Here is a 25,429-nt window from a genome sequence, read left to right on the forward strand (position 1 = left end):
TGATACATGTGTTTTTTGAAGATACAGTCAATGGGACTTGCTTAAGATTTGGAAACAGACTGTGCCATGAGAGAGAGAAGAGACCATAATGAGTAGGGCTTTTTATCCTCAGTAACTAAAGAAATGTGTGGCTGTTTGCTGAGATGGGGGTTGACAGAGAGATGAAAAATTTTTGCTATGAATATGTTAAATTTGAGATGTCTATGGACATCCAAATGCAGATGCCAAGTAAGGAGTTGATGGAATCCAGGGGCGAGAGGTCTGTGTTGGAGATATGAATTTGAAATTTTTCAACACTTAGGTAGTATGATACTAGAAAGCTATGATACTAGAAAAAAATCACCAAAGGGGTGGGTTTAGACAGGGAAAAAGCTAAGCACTAGGCCTTAGGGGGCACTACAACTTCAGAAGTGATCCACAGACCAAGATTAAGTCTTTCTAGGAGAGAGAGATCTATAGATGGAACAAAGCTGTTAGGTCAAGTGAAACAAGGACTACAAGTTGACCACTGCATTTGGCTACTAGAGTCACTGCTGATCTTGATAAGAGTAGTTTTGGAGCTGGGTGAGGTAGTTCATACCTGTAATCTCAGCAGTTTGAGAGACTAAGGCAGGAAGAACACAAGTTCAAGTCCAGTTTCAGCAAATTAGTGGGATTGTCTTAAAATAAAAAATAAAAACGAGCTGGGGGCCAGGGATATAGCTCAGTGGTACTGAGTACTCTGGTTCCAATCCCCAATACCAGGGGGTGTGGTGGGGGGAGTAGTTTTGATACGGTATGCATGCTGTATATACACATGAATAAAATATTTATACATGTACTTAGTCTGAGCACAAAAGAGTTAGGTTTTAATAACAGGAAAACAGGCTAGGAGCAGGCAAGGTATGGGCCAGGGTAAGATACAGATGGGCTTTACATTAAAAATGTGCCACAGGGCTAGGGTTATAGCTCAGTGGTAGAGTGCTTGCCTAGCATGTGTGAGACACTGGGTTCAATTTTCAGTACCATATATAAATAAAAAAATTAAAACAAAGGTTAAAAAATAATTTTAAAAATGTGTAACATATAAACTGCCCTCTCTTCTGTTTCCCTGGTTTCACACTTCTTCTTTCAATGTCTTAACTTTCATTTTAAAATTGTCAGGTTGATGAATGATCTTCAGCCTCTTTGCAAGTAACCACTTTGGGAGAATATGCTAAGAAAAATAGTGCAGAATTAACCTGGCTTGTGTGTCTTACATTTCAACCAGCTAATGTTCTTTTAGCAAATCACTGCGGAACAGCATCTTCTGAACCCACCACAATAGACTATCTTGTTTATCAAACAAACCAGGTAAATTTTTATTATAAATTATTAGAATATTTAAAGGGCAATAAGCTTACTTCTATTTATTCTTTTTTTAAGTATTTTTTTTTAGTTGTAGTTGACACAATGCCTTTATTTATTTATTTATTTATTTATTTGGTGCTGAGGATTGAACCCAGGGCCTCGTATGTGCTAGGCGAGTGCTCTACTGCTGTTATGTATCTATTGATTACCTACAATGTGTCTACCACTGAGCTACAACCCCAGCCCTTTCTGTTTATTCTTAACAAAAAGCCCTTTCCAGTGTTGCAATAATGGTTCTCCAAATCTCAGTAATCTGATTAGGATCTTCCTGTTTCAGTGGATCAACTGTATCTCCAATGTCAAGTACAATTTTACCATTTGCAGTTTACTGCTGGGCATGGTGGCGCATACCTGTAATTCTAGTGGCTTGGGAGGTTGAGGCAGGAAGATTGCAAGTTCAAAGCCAGCTTCAGCAATTTAGCATGGCCCTAAGCAAGACCTTATCTCAAGGTGAAATATAAAAAGAGCTTGGGATGTGGCTCAGTGGTTAAGTGCCCCTGGGTTCAATTCCTGAACTCAGAATTATACTTTTCAGAGTAGTTTTCTTCCTTTACTGACAAACAGAAACACCCAAAATAGTTAGACCCTCTGTAGCCACATGAGGACAAAAAAGGGTCAGTAATAAGACAGAATATTCTCTCCAACCCAACCATATAGTATTCAGAAAGCAGGGAGGTAACTGATCTGCTGCACTGTGCAAACAGCACAGGAAGACTGCACAATGCTAGGACTGTCAGCTCGGATCTAATCTTGCAAATACTCTGAAGCACAACCATATTTATAATCTACTTTTCTAAATGTATATACAAAAGTTTTAATCCCACAAAATGTAACTGAACTCTAAATTTGCAGAGTCTACCTATTAAACATTTTCAGAAAATTTTCATACATTACCCACATAGTAATCTAAATTTAACATTTATTTCACAATGGAGTGTATTAATGATTATCTGTGCCATTGGTATTATAATACTTATTAAGTGAAGTAGAACAAAGTATAAAAGGTGACTTGTCTATAGTCACAAACAATTCGTCAAAAAGTCAAGATAACAACTAAAACTAGATTTAGATTTTCACTAAATCTAGTTCCTTTTCTTCAGAAAGCTCTCCACTTTGATACATGCATTGCTCTCATGACAATATTAACCATGATTTCAGATATAAATCCATAGTCCCTAATGTTTTTAGTATCCTCCAAAGAGGCCAATTCTAATGTTCTACATAAAATAAATGCAAAGTTGGTAGCTAGGACCTGGAAGATATGATTCACAAGTGAAGATCCCAGTGAGATCTTCCACTGTATTCTATTAGGAGTTCTAGAACAACAGTCATGGAAACTAGCACATCTGCCTATCCAGAGAAAGTGCCCCAACCCCAGGTTGTGGCATGGGTTCTTGATCAAGAGCTATGGGGCCTACTACAGACTACTTTGCCAAAAGAAGGAAGATGGTTATAAGCTAAGCCAATCTTATATTTTCACTCAAGAATTAGAACTGGGAAGTACAGAAAGAACCAGAAGACTGTAGTAAGAAGATAACAGATAGATGCAAAGTAAAGATGTATAGAGAGCAGCAGAGTCACCATGTGCTGGGATGATTAATCATGGACTTCAATGGCAAAGGTGTTTAGATCACTCAAATTTTCAATGACTTTCAATTTCTATTTACATGTGACCTTTCAAGTTCCCATAGTTTGGCTTTTCATGTTTTGAGGACTTGGTTGGAGAGTTAAAATTCCTGTCACAAATGACACACATGTACACACACTTCATGGTAATAAGTAAGATTGTTCCTCACAATCAAAACTTACCCAACCATCACATAGAGCAGGTCCAAATTGTGCAAAGGAACCCTCCATAGAATCAGATGCAAGTTCAAACTACCCATAACAGTTACTTTCCATATCCAATACAAATACAAAATTCACCCCAACCAAACTCACACGAAATATGTGGTGGTTTGATCAAAGGTATATTTCATTCACTTATTATGTATCTATTGTTTACCTACAATGTGTCAGGCAGTATGTTGGGAGCTGGAGTCATATACATAAATAAGCAAGAAAGACAAGACAAAAGGGCTCTCAATTCAGTGGAAAAAGTACAGAAACAGCACAAATAAAAAGGGAAACAAATTTTAGAAAATTTAGAGAAACTCGATACAGTTCTGATTGCTTAAATGGTAGATTCTCTTTTGCATCTAAGTCATTCTAAATACAGCTCTTCTATCTAAGCCCAGCTTGTCAGACCTGATGAGATTTATGTCAGTATACTGTTTAACCAAGTGAAAAGACAAGAACAAAATTAAATCATCCTTCAGTGCCTAAATCACTGGAGTATAGTTGGCATAATTAGAGACCAGGGTTAATAACTACTAAGTTCAATATTATTATTTAATTATGACACAGACTTCTCAGGATTTTAAATGTGGTTATGATATTTCAGACTTAAAAGTTAAACATCCCTTACTGCTTTCCTATTTTGACTGATTATCAAAACACAGAAGCAAAGCAAATAGAAGTTTAAAATAGAGGAGGAAAGGGAGAAGGCATGAGTAAAGAGGGAAAGGGATCTAGAAAACAAGAGTCTTAAAAATATGAGTCATCACTATTTGGATCCAGATTTATCACAGGTCTATATTTACCACAGTTTTAGTCATAATCACTTAAAATAAAAATTTAAAAATCTACCAGTACTACTCTATCTTATTTAGTCTAACATTCTAATACTATTCTATACTGAGTGTTCTGTTGTACTTTCTTAAGCACTGGAGATGTGCTTCAAATACCAACTCATGTGACTAGGAGTGTAGCTCAATAGCAGAGTATGTGCACAAGGCCCTGGATTCAATTCACAGCACCAACAATGACAACAACAAAAACGTTTACACTTTTCACAACATTGAGTTATGTGGTAACTGCTGAAAGTATTACTGAAGGTGTGAAACCATTTTCTCCTGGGTAGTGGTGGTGGCTAGGGACCATTTGAGAAAGACAGCAAAATCCTGGATCAAATTTTAAATTCTGATAAATATGTTATTTTAAATCAATTAATTAATTTATTTGTTCTAATTTGTTGTACATGACAGCAGAATGCATTTCAATTCATAGTACACATATGGAACACAATTTTTCATTTCTCTGGTTATTCACAAAGCAGAGTCACACAATTTGTTTCATACAGGTACCTAGGGTAATGATGTCCATCTCATTCTACCATCCTTCCTACCCCCAAACCCCCTCCCTTTTCCTCCCTCCTTTTTGCCATATCCGAAGTTGTGAATCTGCTTTTAATTGCACCAAATGTCCTTGATTGCATATATGTCCAAGAAAGAAGCACATGCTCCATAATTAAAGATTCTAAATCAGCACTGTTTGATAGAAATATGAATATACAATTTAGATTTTCTAGAAGCCATATTTTTAAAAAGTCAAAGTAAACAGATGAAATGACATTTAAACATTGTAATTAATATAAAAATTAAGATTTTTTTTCATTTTTTCAAAATAATTTCTTGAAATCTAGTGTTTACTTTATATTTACAGCACATCTTAATTCGGATTAGCACATTTAAGTGTTCAATAACTATATGTAGGTAGTCATCACCATTTGAACAGCACAGACATAAAGAATGACTGAGATATTGAGTACAAATGCCAGTGGAAATATAATTGTTCTAATATTTTTTTATGGAAACAATACCTTTATTTTATTTCATTTATTTATTTTTATATGGTGCTGAGGATCGAACCTAGTGCCTCACACATGCCAGATGAGTGTGCTACCATTGAGCTACAACCCCAGCCCCTGTTCTAGTATTTAAAAAAAATTTTTTTAACTTACACATGGACACAATATCTCTATTTTTGTTTATTTATTTTTATGTGGTGCTAAGGATTGAACCCAGTGCCTCACATGTGTCCTGGCAAGTATTCTGCCACTGAGCCATAACCCCAGCCCCTGTTTTAGTATTTTTTAACATAGTAATTTTTATAGTCTTTATGTAAAGTTTAGTGGTCTGCTCTTAACTTTGTTATTTTTGGTGTATCACTTTAAAGAACATAATTGTTTTCCCTGTACAAAGTTTCTTAGCTTCCCTTGCAGCTAGGGGTAGTCATATCATACACGTCCTGGCACTGAGATGTAAAGGGAAGTCCATTAAGTCCTTTGGAAAAGATTTTTTTTTGCCCTGAAAGGAAGACAGATGCCTCAAGTGAAACCCTCCCCTACCCCATGCACTTTCCTTTCTGTTTGGAACATTTCATATGGAAACATGATGTTTAGAGGTGTGGCAACTGTCTTGGGACGATACAAGTGTCTTTAACACATTGAAGATAACAAAAAAGAAAGGTATCCTTCCTTATCAGAAACATAAATGGAATGAAGAAGCTGGCCATGCAAACAGGAGACAGAAGAAGGCAAAGGCAGAGTTCTTTAGCAGAAGGGAAAGTACATCAGCAGCAGAGTTGTCCTCAGTGGTCTTTGCTTCAGTAGGCACAACCAGTGTGCCCTTCTTTCTCCCATTTCCTTCCTTTGCTGAAGATTCTCTTTCCTCTGATATTCTTTCTTTAGGTATGACAAGAGTACAGAATTACCCCTAATACTTAAGAGAGAGTAGAGCTAAAAGTAACAGCAAAATTTCTTTGATGTCCCATGTTTATTAATACTTATTCTTATACAAGCACTGCAATTTGGTCCTAATCTGTGTGCTTAGATTTTTTTAATGCTTTATCTACCATGAAAAAAGAATGTCCTATTACTCAGTAAGTGAGGTTATGTTGTATTGATTCAATTAAGTTTGGGTAATTAAGAGTGCATATCAGATTCATTGTTGAGCAATTCTCTCATTTGTTTGGGGGTCATAATAATTCAAGAACCCAAATTTATTTACCTAAATATGTAAATACATATGGAGTCATTTTTCACTACTTTACAATGTCAGGGTAATTATAGGGGACCAGCCCAGAATGCTGGCTAAAGAAATGATATGGTTAACATTTTCAGCTACTGATTGTGAAAATTTTGGTAAGCATATTTCTTGAGTTTTACAGTAAATGGGTATCCAATCAACTAGTTACTTCTTTTATTCATCAAAGGAGTATTTTTTTCAGTAAAGAAATATGCTTCATTTGACCACTTACCAGTCTTACACTATAATTCGTCATGTAAATAAAATAGGAGTCTCAAAGGACTCTCAGTTTTTTTATCAATTCTTTATTCAACCCCCATACCTAATTTTCATTAGAACTATTTAATCATGTGCAATAAAAGCATTCAGCTTGTCTTAAGATAGTTGTTTGTCTTGACTAAGTAAGCCCTCTGAGTCAGTCTTAATCATGAAGGTAAACTAGAAATTCATTAGCCTTAATTGCACTTCTCCTTCATGAAGAAAATGTCAGTTCAATACTGGCTTGAAAAACTGGTTATCATCTTACCTCAACCAAGTCAGCCATTCTAGAAAATGGAGCAGAATTTTAAAGTTAATTTCCATTTGGATACAAACGTTTGTTAAAAGTTAGGTTTTAAAACTACTAGATTTACTAAATTTTGCTATCATATCAAACATAATAAGAAAATCCAGAGAATAACTTTTTGAGATCATGGCTTCTCTGTGACTGCTCCTGGAAACATGCAGTTTTCTAAATTTGTCTCCATCTACTCACATGTGCATACATTTTCTCTACTTACTTTCATGTTACTGAAAAACTCACTTTCCTTGTAGCAAACGTCTTATTACAAATTAAAATCTTCAAATTTGTCTTTGAAAACATAACAGAATCTAATAAACTTGCCAAGTTATTAACATCCATATTTTTATCCAATTCTTAAGATCCAGGTTTTGCTGAAGCTACTAGTTATTTAATATTTTTTTGAGCATATTAAAATTCATCATTAGAAATCCTTTCATAAAGTACTTTCCTGTCTCTTTGTTTTCAAATGGAGCCAGTCACATCTAAAACAGTTTCACCAGATCTCATTTTAAAAGCATCATTGTGTTCTAAGCCCTCTGAAACTGACTTTGAAGGGAACTTCAAACCATTTTTAAAATTAGCTTGTTGGTTTGTGCTTTTTTTGGCTAATGTTTCTAGAGTCACCTCTTTTTGGTTTCAAAATTTGCATGATCGCCTTCTTGACTTTGCTTGAATCCGTCTTAATCATGCAGGAATCATGCTCAAGGTTTGTTTGACCAACGTGGCCTTAGCTTTAGGCTTACTTGCATTTTTACCATTGCAGAGCCCATATTTTAAATAGATAGCTAAATGCTACCCTATGCATTTGGTTTTCTGTTGCTGCTTAATTCTTGGTTATGATTAAAGTGGCTATCACGTTACGTTCATTATGAACATCTTCCACGACAGCTCTGACATGGCACCGATTTCTGGGTGTTCCGTTTCCATGACCATTCTTATTTTCACTGCTTTCGAGCTGTTACACTTCAACTGTCCTGTTTTAAGCCTCCGGTCCGTGTTTCCAGAAGAAAACATGATTTTCATTACGAATTACACGTCACGGCAGCACACGAAGGTGCTCCCGGCGGCGGGAAGCGCGACCCAGCTCTTTGCTGGTTGGTAAACACATCGCTGCGCAGGCGCAGTGGTACGTGCTTGGTAGCGTAAAGGGATTTTCGGTACAGTGAGAAAAAGCTAAGCAAATCACTGCGTCTTAGGGCGATAAGTTATCCAGATTTTTTGTATTTCAATTTTTTTTTTTTAGCTCTTTTTATTTCTAAAAAGCTGGTTGTGCGGCCTCCAGAGCCTCACAGAGAGGTTGTGCGCAGAATTCCTCAGCCGCTGAGGAAAGTGCCGCTAGCCTCCGGGGTAGTCACAGCAGCCTCCACCGTTCCCTCGCTGACTTTGTTGACCCCCGCTCTACAGCTCTGGGGATGTGGGAGGCGGGGCAGGGTGGGGCGGGCCTCGAAGCGCCACATAGAACTTCTCCGCGCTCTGGCCTACGCCAAACAACGCGAGATCTGCTGCGGGGAGGCGGACGTTTCTCCCCCCCCCCACACCCCGCCCACACAGTCGGTGGACGTTTGCGCATGCGTTTGACTTTTAGCGCGCAAACATTTCAAAACTTTCTGCCTGGTAATTGGCAGCCAAACTGGACGCTTGAGAATATCCGTCACGTTGATACCGTGGATTCGAGTACACAACACTACATTGTTCGAAAGTTTTAGCTAAAACTCCATTGGGTTGTATGGTGATCCCTTCTTTCTATTTGTGTGTTGGCCGTGAATTCAGAGGTTTCAGCAAACCCAGTGCCAAAGGAGCGGGAGTGGGACAGAGCCCGTCAAGGTTTTTAAATAAGAGCGATGAGTTTATGTGTTTGGAAACATAACTCTGGGAGCGCCATAAAGGAGTGATTCCGAGGGACGAAAGAATTTTTTTCCCCCTGAAGATTGTGATAAAGATGTGTGAACTAAGGTAATGCAGTGGGAAGAACCAAAGAATTTTTGAGGTAAATAAAGAGAGTAAATAGCATACCTGAGAAGTGAGGCTAGAAAGAACTGCTGGCAGTAGAGGAAGTTTTTCTTAAAATGTTTATGCATGTTTATAAACAAAAAAGGCAGAAATGCCACACATTTAGTCCATGATGTATCAAGTAGAAATGGGAATGTCCCTTAGAGAGTGAAGCAAGGGAGACTCTAAAAGCCCTAAATCCTGAGCAAGGACTGAGATTGGGACTGAGTAGAACAGTTGAGATACCAACAGGAGTAGGAATTTAGGAACTGTTGTGAGACTTCTCACTAATCTGGCCTCTTTCTCTCTCAGGATACTTGGAACACCTGCGCAAGCACTGGATTTTGCCCAGCGACATCTTAAAGGTATTATATAACACCAAAGTGCCTTCCTCTTTCTAATGGAGTCCCCTGGCCCTGCTACCTCCCACTAACTCTACCCTTCAGCCAGAATGAAGTGTAGACTTCGTGTAATGAAAGGTGGAATTTAAGTCGAGCACAGTTGTGGCTCATGCTTCTATCACAGTGGCTTGGAAGGCTGAGGCAGGAGGATCACAAGTTCAAAGCCAGCCTCAGCAAAAGCGAGGGACTGAGCAACTCAGTGAGACTCTGTCTCTAAATAAATGAAAAAATAGGGCTGGGGATGTGGCTCAGTGAACATGTCCATGAATTCAACCCTCCCCATCTCCCTGCCCCTCCCCCCCCAAAAAAAAGATGGAATTTAGCTACCAACTTACTCAGATGTGTTGCTGGCACGTTACAGAATTATATATACACGTCTAGCCAATAACTTCCCAGAGGTCCACCTTGCTATTGGGAACAGTTCTATGCAGCTTAGCCTGGAGAGTTATCCTCAGTATCCCAGGGTATTGCTTCCAGGACCACTCAGGAATGCTGAAATCCACATTGCTCAAGTCTCTCACATAATATGACAAAAGCATTTGCATATAATCTATGCATGTCTTCCTGTATGTAAACTTTAAATCATCTCTAGATTACTTATAATACTAAATCAGCCTGAATGCTATGTATATAGATGTTATACTGTATTGTTCAAGGAATAATGAATGACAAGACTACTGTCTGTACATTTGCTACTGTCAGCACAGATGCAAATTTTTTTCAAATATTTTCAGTCTGTTGGTTCAGTCTGAGGAGGTGGAATCCATGAATGCAGAGAGCTGACTTCGTGTGTGTGTGTGTGTGTGTGTGTGTGTGTATACAAACATGAATGTGTATCTCTGCAAATCTATATATTGTGATGGGGTCTCAGTATGTTGCTCAGGCTGGCCCCAAAATCATAGTCTCAAGCAATGCTCCTGCCTGAGACTCCTGAGTAGCTGGGATTACAGATGTGTGCCACCTTACCCAGCATGACTATCTTTTGATTCTTTGTGTACTGTCTGGAGTCTAAGGCAGAAGAATGCTTATGGAATTCATAATTTTTCTAGGCCCAACAAAGGAATGGCTGATAGGTAAGCAATATGACTTCATCTGTAAGAACATTAAATATGATAAACTACAGGACTGAAGCTAACTATGATGGAGAAGAATGTAGGTATGAATATATAAAATGGAAGTGTTTAATAAAAAGCCAGATATGGAATCCAAGCCTGGTGGTGCGTGCCTTTAGTTCTAGCTACTCAGAAGGCTGAAATAGGAGGATCTGTTTATCCCAGGAATTTGAGGCCATTCTGGGCAGCATATTGAGACTCTGTATCAAAAGACTTAAAAAAAAAAAAAAAAGAAAAGAAAAAGAAAAAAGAAGCAGCAGCAGCAGCCAGAGTAGTTTCCTACCAAACAGTTCTCCTAGAGCACTTCACTTTATTTTGGCAGCTTAGAGTATATCCTGGTAGCTGGGTTAAATATGTGAAATTCATAGGAAAATGCTGCAGGAAGGAAACCCATGGATGTAATAGAATAGTATTTCTGGACTTTATTGATTGGGATCATCCATCTCTGAGGCATGATATCTAAGTATGTTGTCTTAGGAAGTGTGTAGACTGGGAGCCAAATGGGGTTTTATTTTTTTTAATTTTATTTTTAGTACCAGGGATTGAACCCAGGGCACTTAACCACTGAGCCACATTCCTAGCCCTTTTATTATTATTATTTTAAATCTTGAGACAGGACCTCGCTAAATTGCTTAGGGCTTCACTAAGTTACTGAGGCTGGCTTCAAACTTACGATCCTCCCTTCTTAACCTCCTGAGCCACTGGGATGATAGGCATGCACCACTGTGCCCAGCCTGGGGTTTGATTTTTGAGTTTGTCAGTCATTCTGTGTGAGCTCTCAGAGCCTCAGTTTCCCTGATTGTAAAATAAGGATAACAGTCCTTATCACATATTATTATTATTATGACATTTAAAATAAGGTACTATTAGAAAGAGTACATGAGTTTCTCACATAGAACTTGGTATATAGTATATGATAAAAAATTAGTTTCTTGGGGCTGGAGTTGTGGCTCAGTGTTAAAGTACTTGCCTTGCACACATGAGGCACTGGGTTCGATCCTCAGCATCACATAAAAATAATAAACAAAGATATTGTGTCCATCTACAACTAAAAAATATTTTTTTAAAAAATGAGTTTCTTCTCTCAGCCTCCTGCCACATTTATGCACTTTACCTACCCAATGAATTGTGGATGCTCTATGGACATAGGTCCATCTTTATTTAGAGAGCCTTAAGACCAGTTCTCTGCCTTTCTTGCATCTTAGAATAACGAGGGAGCCTGGCTGGGAGCACCCTGGTGGAGCAGTAGAACTAGGGTCCATGGTTAGCATCCAGCTAACCATGGAACGTGTTGGCCTAGGCCACCAGCGCTATAGGTTAGGACTCCATCTGGGGCTCCACTGACCATTCCAAACCCTACAGAGGCAAAGAGAACCCTTCCAGCTAGGGCAGCTGCTTGTTGAAAGTCATGGTCCAGCTGCTGCTCTTTCTGAGGGCTGTCTTCAAGAAAGGTGCCTGTCTCTTATGGCCCAGGAGCAAGGGCCTTGCAGCCTCCACAGATGGGGAAGTGGGCCCTTGACGTGGTTTTGTATGGAAGGCAGTGTTGACTCTGGGGCTGGTCCTTCTCTACTACTACTCCTCATTGGCATCACCTTCTGCAACAAATGGCTGACAAAGAGCTTTCACTTCCCCCTCTTTATGACAATGATCCCCCTGGCTGTGATCTTCTTCTTTTTTGCCCTGTCCAGGGCACTGGTTCAGTGCTCCAGCCATAGGGCCTGTGTAGTGTTGAGCTGGACCAACTACCTCAGAACAGTGCCCCCTATAGCACTGGCAACCACACTTGATGCAGGCTCATCCAACTGGAGTTTCCTCTGTCACCATCTCACTGTGAGTACCGACTACGCCCTGATGCTTCCCTGAAGGCCAAGCTCTTTGTCTGTCTAGCTGCTGTCTGTGCACCTGGCCAATGGGCCAGTTACTCCATCACTTTCTGGGACCAGCCCTTGCTCTCAGCTCCTCCCTGGCTCCTAGCAGCTTTCCAAGAAGTCTCCAGCCTCTTCTATACACCATGACCGAGTTCTCCGCTGTGCTATTCATCTTGAACTTCTCTTTGATCTTCAAGATGGAGAAGGGAGCTGAGTGCAGCACTGGTCCTGGTGGTTCTCCTCATTGTTGGGAAGCCTTTTCATGTTCATCTACAAGTCCATCCAGTTTCAACATGGAAAACTTCGCCCTGATACTGGGGACCTCATTCATCAGTGGAATTCACTGGACCTTCACCCAGATGCTCCTACAGAAGGCTGAGCTGGGCCTACAGAACCCCATCAATACCATGTTCCACCAGCAGCCACCATGTTTCTGATGCTTTTTCCCTCTTTTTGCCATATTTGAAGGATATAGGGCTGCTCCTATGGGTACTTGGGAGTCTCTCCTTTGGTAGGATTCTCACCTTCAGTTTGGGTTTCTCTGAGTTCCCCTGGCTTCCAGAACCTCCAGCCTCACTCTTTCCATTGCTGGCATTTTTAAGGAAGTCTGCACTTTGCTGCTGGCAGCACACCTGCTGGGTGATCAGACTAGCCTCTTGAATTGGCTGGGCTTTGCCCTCTGCCTCTTGGGAATATCCCTTCATGTTGCCCTCAAAGCAGTATACTCCAGAGGTGATGGTGGATATAAACCCCTGAAGGGCCTGGACTCCAGCCCTGACCTGGAGCTGCTGCTCTGAAGCAGTCAGCAGGAGGATGAGGACAATGAGGAGGCAGAGCACTTTATGCTCAGAGGCATCAGTGAACAGCCAGGGGAGCAACTTGGATGCAGGCTGCACTGTGATGACCACTTGGCAGCAGCTTGGGGCCCTAGTGGCTCTTTATACTATCTGGGAGAAGTGGCTTGGGAGTCACCTGTGGTGGGGCTAGGTCAGGGGCTTGTGGCTCCTACCCTTCCCTTCTTTTTAGAGCTTAGTCAACTGGATAAACACCAGGCCAGCCTTGGACCTGGTTTTTTAGGCCCACACTGTCTTGGGTTCATGGTGGAGAAGGAAATGGGTGGGTCTTTCTCAATTGTTGGCCAGGCTCTGAGCCCAAGATTAAGTTTAGAGGCATAGCAGCTTTCTAAGGAGACTGACTTTGGACTACAGGGCAATTGGGGTGTGAAGAGGTTGGGATCTCATCACCTGGACAGTATCTTTCTCAGCAGATTTGGAAATAAATAGTTTATGGTAAAAAAAAAATCACAAGGGAGAGTCAAAATATCCTAATACCAAGATTTCCCCCTAGACCATTCAATCAGAATCTCTGGACAAGAGTATGTTTTAAAAAGTTCTCCATTTTGGAACTCAGGCTGAGAACCACCATTGCTTTAAGAGTTTCCTCCGGAGCCAAGCACAGTGGCATACTCTTGTAATTGAGCAACCTTGGAGACTGAGGAGGAAAATTGCAAGTTTGAGGCCAGCCTCAGCAACCTAGCAAGGCCTTAAGCAACTGAGACCCTGTTTCAAAATAAAAAATAAAAAGCTCAGTGGTAAAGTGCCCCAGGGTTCAATCTCCATTATCAAACAAACAAAGACTCAGTTCCCTCCAGAAGGAGAAAAGAAATTAAACCTTTGATTTAGACCTTTGGATCTGAATACTTGTACATTTGAAAACTTTCTAGAGGGACAAAGGCTAACACTTGATATAGATGGATGAGTAGGATACCGTGAGATATATTCTGGAGGGAAGACCCTGTGATAAGACAGGAGTAAGCATGCTGATTTGGGGAAGATTAGTAATGCAGTCATTAATATAGATGCCAGGAATATGCAGGATTTGCTGTAGAGATGGAAGGATTTGAGACTGGTCCTTTAATCTAGCACTGGCAACACAGATGATGATGTCTTCATTGCTTTTCTACAGTCTGTTCCATGAGTTGGGAAGGGCCTCAGGCATGATTAAAGTGCATTCGAGTGGGTATCCTTCTTCAGTGGAAGGGAGCTGGTGGGAAAGCTTGTGCAGCAGGGCTTTGATTATGAATCTCTTCCCATAGCCTGTCAAGAGTTGATGAGACAATGCTGACCAGACAGGTGGTTTTGTTGGTATTGACATACAAGAAAATTAAGATCTAAGCCTGTATTTGTAACATTTCAGTGAATAGAGAATCATTTAGGAAAGGTGGTATTTCTGGGAGAGGAATTTCAGCTTCTAAGAGACTACTTTCTAGTAGGACAATTCTGATTTCTAGAGATATGAGTAATTCAGACATTGAAACCACCATAGTACTTCATACCATGACCCAGTGTTATAATGATCAGGAATATCTTTTGCTATGTTGGTTACTGTCTTTATGTGGGTCCCTTTGCTTGAGAAACAAGCATACATTAATGAAAGACACCATATGGGATTGGCAGGCATGCTAGACAGATTGGTCTTTGTCTCAGATTTTTTTTCTCCTCCTTTTCCTTATCCTCCTCCTCTTCTTCCTCCTTCCTATTCCGCCTCTTCTTCTCCTTCCTCTCCTCCCCCTTCTTCCTTCTTCCTAGAGATAGAAACCAGGAAGGTTCTACCTCTGAGCAATATCCCTAGCCTTTTTACTTATTTTGACACAGGGTCTCACTAAGTTGCCCAAAAGGGCCTTGAACTTGCCATCCTCCCACCTCAGACATCAGAGTTGCTGGGTTACAAGTGTGTGCCACTGCACCAGGCTTCAGATGGTTCTTACGAGTTAGAGTGAGCCCACGACAAATGATGCTTCAGGTTCTTGAGAGCTCTTCCAGCTGCTGTAGGCCACCAGTACTTTCCTACAGGAAAAAGCTTAGGCCCAACTGGAAGAAAACTGTAGTTAGGTCTTTTCTGCTTTGTGGATGTCAAATGCCTGTTGACCTTGTTCAAAAAAAGGTTCATATTATACCAATATGGTGTTCTCTCCCTACATCGAAGAGTATGGACTCCATCTTTCTTCCTCTTTGAGTACTGTTAGACATAAAATTCTATACAATTGATACAGTTCAAGACTTGGATACAGATATAAGACTTGAAAGCAAGCAAACATATACTGGGAAGAGGGGAAAAAACTTAAGCTTTAAGTTGGTTGCCAAATTTTGACTATTCCACAAGACTGGATATTTTTAAGTATTAACATATCTTAACTACAGATGAACAAAAATAGTAATGGGACCACTGAAGTTTTAATTCAGAGATAGAGGAGCAACCAACCCCTACAAGGTGTTTTCTTTTTCTTTCCTTTTTTTTTTTTTTTTTGGTACCAGGAATTTAACCCAGGGCGCTTTACCACTGAACCACATCCCCAACCATTTTTACATTTCTACTAGTTAATTTAATTTCAGTAAATTGCTGAGGCTGGCCTCAAACTGGCCTCAAACTGCCTCAGTCTCCCAAGTCATGGGATTACAGGCATGCCCCAAGTCCAACCCTACAAGGTGTTTTTTTTGGACTGGGGATTGAACTCAGGGGCATTCAACCACTGAGCCTCATCCCCAGCTCTGTTTTGTATTTCATTTCCAGACAGGGTCTCACTGAGTTGCTCAGCACCTTGCCGTTGCTGAGGTTGGCTTTGAACGCTCAATCCTCCTGCCTCACTGGGATCACAAGTGTGCGTCACTGCCTGTAATGTTGTTGTACATGCCTGTATTTTCAAAGGACAGTGGAAAATAAAAATTAAGTTTCTTTAGGTTAACTCCAAAAGTCATGCTAGTTCAGTGTACTAGGAACTATTATTGAGTTGAGTGCCTATTTGGGTTTTTGAATCCTAGAGGTAAAAAGATAGATTGGATGATTTTCCTCTTTACATAATCTGTGAACATAGTATAATGTGATATATTCAATAATAGAAGTAATGTGTGAAAATTAAGAAGAAAGATGTGGCTGAGGTTATAGCTTAGTGGTAGAGTGAATGCTTAGCATGTTCAAGATCCTGGTTCAATCCTCAGCACCAAAAATAAAGAAAGATGTGAGTATACTTTGGAGTGGTGGGGAGTGAATGAGACACAGCCATAGAGGAGATGAAACCCAGCAGACATTGAGAGAGTAGTAGATGTGCCGGGTCTGGTAGCACATGCCTGTAATCCCAGTGACTCGGGAGGACAAGGTTAAGAGGATTGCAATTTCGAGGCCAGCCTCAATAACTTAGCAAGACACTATCTCAATAAAAAGGACTGGGGATGTAGCTCAGTGGTAAAGCACCCTGGTTTAATGCACTCCCTCCCCCTTACACATACACACACATACCCACATGAACCAGGGAGGGAGGGGCACTGAGAAGATAATAGAATTCTTCTCTATCTTGGTACCCACAACTGATAGGACACACCTCTCTATATATGACAAGTTGGGTCAGACAGACCCTGCCTTCTAAGAATTTAGAATCAGAACATGAGTGGCTAGGTTATTTAGATAGTAACATTAACTTTGTAAAGGCACATATATTTCAGATCCAAGCCTAGCCTTCATGAGCAACTATTTAGGGGTAAGTAATGCAGTGTGGAACAAGCAAAACTAGCTGATCTCCCAAGAGAAGCAAATGAATGCAGCTAATGAAGAGAGAGATGTAGAGGAGGGAATCAGAGACAATAGGCCATGTGACCCCAAAGAGAAAGAAATAGTTAACTTGGCTTTGACAGCTTTCTGGGCCCCTGTTTCTGTTCCATCTAAGGTCTGGCTGCCACTTCTTTAAGTTCCCTGAAATTCCTGAGTCGTTGCGACAAATCCATCTCCACCTAAGTGGCCTTCTTTTTTTCACTGGACAATAGAGTTATGTTCCTAATGTGTTCTCCCCTTGATGTTCATGTACTAATGAAACCAGATAGCCTTCCACATCAGAGATACACATGCGTATAGCAAGGACACTTATTTAACTCATTACATCTCAGATATCTCACAAAATTAGGTCTCTTATTTTGTCAAGTTTTCTCTGGGTATTAGTCATTTATTACCACATAAAAAAATACCCACCATATAGTATCTTAAAGCAATAATAAACATTATCTTGTAGTTTCTGTGGATCAGGAATTTGGGAGCAACTCAGCTGGGCCTTCTAATTTAGGGTTTCACAAAGCCATAGTCAAGTTGTTGGCTAGGCTGCAGTCACTTGACGGGCTAGAGGATCTGCTTACAAGGCAGCGCACTAACATGTTTAGCTAGTTGGTACTGGTTGTGAGAAGCCTCTGTTTTCTACATATGGGCCTCTTCATAAGGCAATAGGATTGTTCTTATAACATAATGGCTGACTTGCTCCAGAATAATTCAAGAGGAAGAGAGTCAACTAGAAACTATCCTTATTCTGATCTTGCCTCAGAAGTTACATAGAATTAGTTCTGGAACATTCTATAATTAGAAACAAGAAACTAAGTTTGGTCTACATTCAAGGTGAAATACTAGGTTTTATCTTTTGGGGTTTTTTTTTTTTTTTTTGGTTCCAGGGATTGGGATTGAACTCAGGGGCATTTAAGCACTGAGCCACATCCACAGCCCCTTTCTATATTTTACTTAGATACAGGGTCTTACAGAATTGCTTAGTGCCTCGCTAATTTGCTAAGGCTGGCTTTGAACTTGAGATACTCCTGCCTCAGTCTCCCAAGCTGCTGGGATTACAGGCATGTGCCACTGTGCCTAGCTAGACTAGATTTTATCACTTGAAAGGAGGTATATCAGAGAATTTATGGACATATTTTAATAACATCACAACCTGTTAGAACCAGAAAACAAAACAAAACAAAAAAACCAAACAAACAAATGGGAAGGAAAGGACAAGAGGGCTAAATAAGGATGGAAATGATCAAAATATGTTATATACAAATATGAATATGCTACAACAAAATTCATTATTCTGTGTAATTAATATGCACTAAGAAGGAATTCATTAAATACCTTTAGACAATGATAAGTCTCCTATGGATAAAAATGTTTCGTCTTTCATAGTGCTTCCCCAAGAGAGTCTGTCATCTTTTCTGAAGTTGACGTCCATTTGTACAGAGGTTGAGGGATAACGTACACAATCTTTGTCACTGATGATACAGAAAGGGTACCCCTGGTTAGTACCTCCAGGTTCCCAGCATGATTGCCCTTATCTTCCTAATCACTGGGGAATCTGCTGGCCTGTGATGCTGAAGATTCAACTGGTGAACTCATATCCAGTCTCTGGTTTCGGGCAAATCTCCTAGGGAGTACAAACCACCTCCTTTTGCAGACTTGTTTCCCACTGGCCACTGGTATGGGGTCACCTAGCTTTAGCTTTTATAGTCTCCTGGCTGTTAATTCAGCATCCATGTTTCAAAGGAACAGGGAAGGCTTGGGATAATTGACTACCCTATCTCTTTTTGATCATGCTGTTGTGGAACTTGCCATTGGCCCAAATGACCATAAAAAATTCAGGGATGAAGTATGAGGGAGTTGGACAGTGGTCCCAAAAGGAGAGAAAGGAAGAGATCCTTTGCCTCAAACACTCCTCTCAGCATGGAGGTAACTCATTGTGGTAGGCAACCTTATTCATGATGTTGGCTTTTAGATGATTCTAGGCTAGCTCTCTTATATATTCTATATTCTCAATTTGACTAATTATTTCCTTGTGGTGTCTTTTAACTTGTCTGTCTACTCCTTGCCTTTTAAAAAAAGATAAGATATTATGTATCAGTATTTGATCGGATTCAGGGTAAACATTTTTAAAAGAGTACTTCATCAGTAATGTTGAATAGATCACATCCTTTCACATCAGGCTTAAGTTTGCATTATTCCATTATTAGTGATGTGAAATTTGGTCACTTGTTTAAGATGGTAACCCCCCACCCAACAATCTTTTCATGGAAAACAATACATTTCCCTTTGTACTTTCTAAATAATTTGTAAACAACCTGCTCCCCAATAACTGTTTGATATATAATAATTATAAATATTAGTGAGGAAGAGTATTATAATTTAATATATGTATACTATGTGCAATAATCACATCAGGATAATTAGCATTTGCATCTCCATAAATATTTATCATTTCTTGGGCTGGGTTTGTGGCTCGGAGCACTCGCCTAGCATGCGTGAGGCACTGGGTTCGATCCTCAGCAACACATTAAGTAAAATAAACACATTGTGTCCATCTATAACTAAAAAATAAATATTAAAAAATATTTCTCATTTCTTCAGGCAGTTACTTTTCACTAATGATTTGATTACCCATCATGATCTTTACCTAAATCAGTTATTTTATAGGAGGCTATAAAAATGGTATTCTGATTATAAAACTGCATTTATTAGCTGACATTCTTCTGTTAAGAAAAAAAAGAGCTTTTCAAAAAGAAAACCATTTTAATGAATTTCTCAGTGGACAGTTGAATAGAAGTTTGTTTTCAATTTTGTTTAGAGCAACTGGAAATTTCCTTACTTCTAAAAGGATTTGTTACCCAATTATTGGAGCCATTTACTTTCTCAAAACCATCCCCAATATTCCCAGTTGTTCTTTTGTTGGGTCCTCAAGAGGTTTGCAAGTTCAAAGAATGCACCATTGTGGGGCTTGAGGTAACAGTGGTGAGAGGTTTGACATTCTATGGCAAAATGGAAGAAAAACTACTGAGTGGAGACTGAGAGCAGCGTGGTGTCCTGACTGTACCAGTTCTCAGGAAAAGCAGTTCTAGAAGGCGTGCTTGTGGACACTGAAGATCTTGAAATTAGTTCCCATAAGACTGTCTGTACTCTTTGGAAAGAGAGTTTACCCTTTGGAAAATTTTGCATGAAGATGTAGCTTTACTATACAAAAAACTGTGAGGGGGGGGGATGGGGTTGGAGCTCAGAGGCACTGGGTTAGATCCTCAGCACCACATAAAAATAATAAATACCTTTATTTTTAAAGGTATTGTGTCCATCTACAACTAAAAAGATACATATTAAAAAAAAAAAAAAACTGAGCAACATCTAGATTTGGTTGATGACAAGCCAAGGGCAGAATAAAGGAATTTAGATAATGGCTGTCAAGACTAGATTTCAAGTCTATTTTGCTCCTATTTTAAATTTCAGAAGGCAAATATTAATTCCTTTTCCCTCTATTCCTTTTATAACTTTCAAACAGTACCACACTATTCAAAGGCAACTAGACTCCCTAGGCCAAGGAGGGAAACACACACACACACACACACACACATTCTTTTTTTTTTTTTTTTAAAGATACCTCAATTCTTCAAGTGTCGTGAGGTTTTGTGGATTTGAATAGAAGACAACTATCTACAAATTAAACATTTAAAAACAGAATTAGTGGGGCTGGGGCTGGGGCTCAGCGGTAGAGCACTCATCTTGCATGTGTGAGGCCTTGGGTTCCATCCTCAGCACCACAAAAATAAAATAAAAAGGTATTGTGTCCATCCACAACTAAAATAAACTACACACACACAGAATTAGCACATTATATAACATGTTTTATAGCCATCCTTACAGTATTTTAGATTATGACACCTTGTAAATTATTTTTATTATTCTGTCATTAAACCATTATGGATATATGCAATCATCTTAAAAGAGAGAAATAATTTTTTTTCTTATTTTCTTTCTTTTTTTTTCTTCTTTGGTCTCAAATAATTTCAAAAGATATTTGAGATTTCTCCTATCAAAGGCCTGTAGTAGAGGATCATATTGCATTAATTTGACCCATTATTTTAGTCTAATTTATTCATGATAAAGAATAGTATAGTACACTGTGCCTCCTCTGTAGTAGGTGAGATGTTTCCAAGTCCTAGCTTTCACCCTAAAACTATACAGCTTCTTAGCTTTCTTGAGCCTCAGTTTCTTCATTTGTAAAACAGAAATATTTATAATAATTCCTCTCATTGAGTTGATAGGACAATTAGGGACACCATGTATGTAAATACCTGGCATGTGTTAAAATATTAGTTGTTCTTATTGTTATTATTATTTGACCAAGTGAGGAGGTGATATTCAAGTCACCAGCCTGCTGACTTTTAAGATTATTTTTTAAGGAGTAGGATTTATTCAAGTGAGAAGAAAAGAGGCAGGGCAAGAGGGGACCCAGTAGGGGTTGCCCTAAGAATTTCTTAACATTTGTATCTAGCTTTCTTTCTTTTCTTCTTCTTCTTTTTTTTTTTTTTTTGTGTGTGTGGTACTAGGAATTGAACCTGGAGTGTTCTACCACTGAATTAAGCCCCATCCCTTTTTATTCTTTATTTTGAAACAAACTTTCACTAAATTGCCCAGGCTGGCCTTGAACTATCAATTCTCCTGCCTTAGGCTCCTGAGTAGCTGGGATTACAGATGTGTGCCACCAGGCCTGGCTGTGCATACAGCTTTCTTGATAAGTGGATTTTCTGAAAGTGGCAAGTGTCAGAATTAAGACTTAAATTTCTTTGAGTCTTATATAGAAAAACTAGAATTAATTTGACTCTTCTAAAATAAAAATAAGAAATATCAATATCTTAAATCATGGATGTTGAGTCAAGGTCTTAAAATTACACTCCAGCTCCTCTCTGCCACCTTTCTTTTAACAAAGTTTGCATTTATGCATATTGTATGTTAGCATTTCTCCTCCAAAACATCAATAGTCATAATTGCCTTTATTTGGAATCTCAGAAGCAGTTAGTTATGTGCCAACCTTATGAAACAAGTTTTTACCTAGTTTAAATTCCTGATTTGGGGTCATCCAAATGCTGTCCAATTATTGAATTTATATTTATTTAAAATAACTTGGCAATTTATATTCAAAACTATTTTTCATTTTCTCCTAAAATTGTAAAGCATTTGCAAACCGTTTCAAGTATCAATAATTAGGAGGTTTGATTCTAATCTATCTGTCAATTAAGACTGTTTGACTCAGATGAATGGCTCCTCAAAAGTCAGAAGTCCCAACCTAAAGAGAAGTACCTCTCTTGTGTTCTTCCCACCACTCTATGATGACACTCCACAATCATTCTACAAGGCTGGCATTTTCATTCAGTTGCACCTAGATGGAAGAAACGGGAGGATGGGAGGAGTTAACATTTCAGTGTTCATACTGATTCCCAGAATCCTTTCAATATTTAGGGTCAGCAACAATTCAGTAAGGAAAGGTCCCATTAGGTAAATTTGGTTCTGAAAATACTAATTGAACACCCTCTCAGCAATTCAGCCTTTTCCTTGTTCCTTTCTTTAGTCATCAGGGTCCCATGGTGACTGGTTTTGAAAGAAATCATCCCCTTCAGCAGTTACCTAGCACCATGGCAACCAGGACGTCAGCAAAGCAGGATAGACCCACACAAAACAGCTCAAGCCAGGCTTGCATCCTGCCTCTATTCAGCCTTGCTTGAGGCCTAGGGATGGGGCTAAAGATATCTGGGCTTTTACACCCAAGAATTCCTCTGTTGTTATGGTTTTTCCCATAAGCATAGAGATATGGACATATAGTAAAACGGTTATGAAAATCCACCCTCCATCCTTCTCCAAAAAGAAAAAGAAAGAAAACAAAAACAGCATATCTAAAGGGTAGGGTTTAAAGAAATAAAAATTATGTTTATAAGGTAAGTTTATAAGTAAGTTGACCGTAGAGGAAGTCAGAATCCCAAATATATGGTGTAATTTATATTTAGATAGAAGACCTCAGGGAAATATTTTGAAATATTTTTATTTACCTGAGAGAGAAATGGACAAATGACTTCAACTAGTGCTGAATGGGTTGTAATGCTGTCCGTGGTGCTGAACACTCGATTGTCCCAGCTGTGCTAAGGGGGCTCCACAGGGGAGTTAAGGAACACCTTGCCATGTCAGGATACTGATGATGATAGAGAAAAAGAGGGACTGATGAGAAAGCATCATTTCCCTCCCAGACCAAGCAGCTCTGCATGCTCAAGATGAAATTGTCGGATGAAAAAAAAAAAAAGAAAGTAGAGAAAACTGGAGGTTTGGGTAGTTGAATCTTCCCCTTTTCATATGGAGATTTTTGGTAGGAGCCAATCAGGTCAGAGATTTCTGCAGCTGAAAGGAAAAGTGGGGGAAGGGAAGGAGAAGATGGCCACATTCTCCCCTTGAGCCACATGATCCATTTCCCATGTGACACATTCCAGAGCCTTGGAAAGGAGAAGGGAGGGGCGCCCAGAGAGTGGGGCTGGGGGCGGGAAGATGGTTTAACAGTCTACCCAGCACAGCGTCATCTTGTCTCCCTACCAGGAAGCAGGCTGTGAGCCAAGGGGAAGGCAGAGGACAGATATGAGCGTGTCCCCAAGATTTCCTGGTGGTTTATGGTATTCTCCAAACTCCTATGCAAGGTCTGTGCCTGACCAAGAAGACCCAAGGAGACCTTCTCTAAAATCAAGTCCGGATGAAGGTATGTAATAGAGATCGCTCGGTTATCACAGCTAAAATTTTGCTCAGAGGACATAATATTTTCTCTTTTTTTGCAGGGAATTTGGAGATTTTGTCCTGGCTTAGATGCTCCTTAGGAGCTTTAGATTTGTTACGGGTCTAGAAAAGATGCTTAGCTAGTTCTGTAAAATGAATAATCCTCCAGAGTAAGTGCCTGGATGGAAATTGTGTATAGTAATTTATAATAAAACGAAGCACTCATTGATGAAAATAATTTTTTTCTCTTGAATCCTGGAAAGAAAAAAATATTGTCAAAACCAACTAGATTTCGTTGTCACTACAATAAAATTCTGTCTCATCCCCTTTTCAGCTGCTTATTCTCTGCCCATGTTCCCAGAGGTTATTGGCAGTAGCTCAAGGAGCCTGAGTGGGCAGTCGTGCTGTTCCTTTGTGCTATGCCATCATCTGCTTTCTGATGTTCTTGATACAGGAGCACTTGTGATTGTTCCCAGCTCTGGTTGAGGACAGAATTCTATACCTTATAGAATTACTATCAAGAAAGCCCTGAGGAAGTTCTCAAATGAATCTACCAAAGTTGTAGGCTAAAATTATTTGCCATGAACGCAAATCTTGGTATCTGATTATTTCTACCCAGCATAAAGAGCTGAAGCTAGGAAATGTAATTTTTATTTTGTTTAATTAAAAGTACTTATAAACTTCTTGCTATGGGCAAAGTACCATTCTAAACACCATAATCAATCATTTAATTTTTACAGCACACATTTTAGAGATGAAGAAACTGAGGCACAGAATAGTTAGGGAATTTTTGCAAGATCACACAGCTAGTAAATAATAAAACTAGAATTTGGGTCCAAGAAACTTGACTGCCAAACCTATGCTCTTAACCACTGAGCTATGTTGCTTGCCTGTTTGTATTATCTCAAATGATGTCAGTAGTCTATTTGGCTACAAATTTTGTTCAGCTGATGCTACTAGAAGATTAAATCATTTTGCCTGTCTAAAACAGATCCCCAGTGAAATTTATATTTCATTTTGAATTATCCCAGTAGTCACATTCTGTGCCCCCAAATAACCCAGTAAGTAATTGCCTCTTCTTTCCCTTGTGTTGTATAGATATCTGGTAGTAAAACACTATGTTACTATGGTGACCAAGTGATGTCTAAAGAGGGGGAAAAAAAAGAAATCTGAAATTACATCAAGGTTGAATTTTAAAAAATTGAACCTAGAAACAGTCTTTCATCCTCAGAACACAGTAACAAGCCCAGCCTAAGAATATTATCTTTAAAACACTTACCTAGTTCTTAAAACAGATTAAAACTTCCAGAATTATGCACATAAGCTATGATGTCAAACTCATTGGATATATTGCTTTAAAATAATTGCATACTTTGAGGGGATGGAGCTCTCTTTGGAAATTATTTTAGATTTTTAAGGATAAAAAAAAAAAGAAATTTGGGGCTGGGGATGTGGCTCAAGCGCTAGCACGCTCGCCTGGCATGCATGCGGCCCAGGTTCGATCCTCAGCACCACATACAAACAAAGATGTTGTGTCCACCGAAAACTAAAAAATAAATATTAAAATAAAATAAAGAATATTTAAAAAAAGAAAGAAATTTGTTAATTTCTTAATGTTGGAGATTTCTGACATTAAAAAAAAATTTTTTCTCCCTTTGGTCTTTGTAAATTTCCTTCTTGCCCTTGGTAATAACAGATGACTAATCTCATTCTTATAAGCTATGGGAAAATTACAAAAGTTGCTACATCTAAGATTCAAAGAGGATGAAAAGGCACAGGAATCTTAAATTTGTGAAATTCTTCACTGAGTGAGGTATTTCTCTTCAGGGTTGTGATC

The 25,429-nt window shown here is 39.2% G+C and overlaps 1 protein-coding gene, 1 long non-coding RNA gene and 1 pseudogene across 6 annotated transcripts in view; 2 read left to right on the forward strand and 1 right to left on the reverse strand.

The window, feature by feature from the left end:
- Positions 1–4,422: 4,422 nt before the first annotated feature.
- Positions 4,423–23,021, reverse strand: LOC110598806 (uncharacterized). The gene is made up of 4 exons (XR_002484703.3): positions 22,887–23,021; positions 22,144–22,222; positions 18,160–18,296; positions 4,423–5,953 (listed from the first exon to the last, which is right to left on the reverse strand). It is a non-coding gene; the product is annotated as an uncharacterized LOC110598806 (long non-coding RNA).
- Positions 8,482–25,429, forward strand: part of Gpr19 (G protein-coupled receptor 19) — an 82,291-nt gene continuing 65,343 nt past the window's right edge. The window contains exons 1-3 of one of the 5 annotated variants that reach the window (XM_040280975.2): positions 8,482–8,845; positions 9,160–9,212; positions 23,422–23,578. The gene's annotated coding sequence lies outside the window, so the exon portion shown is untranslated. Of the gene's footprint in view, positions 8,846–9,159; positions 9,213–23,355; positions 23,579–23,654; positions 23,922–25,429 lie in introns of those variants that run through there. The other 4 variants (XM_040280974.2, XR_013423079.1, XM_078015220.1 and 1 more) reach the window with 4 other exon arrangements.
- On the forward strand, positions 11,860–18,161 carry LOC101963828 (solute carrier family 35 member C2-like; annotated as a pseudogene).

The sequence above is a fragment of the Ictidomys tridecemlineatus genome, chromosome 6 (genome assembly GCF_052094955.1).
Source record: "Ictidomys tridecemlineatus isolate mIctTri1 chromosome 6, mIctTri1.hap1, whole genome shotgun sequence".
Taxonomy (NCBI): Eukaryota; Metazoa; Chordata; class Mammalia; order Rodentia; family Sciuridae; genus Ictidomys; species Ictidomys tridecemlineatus.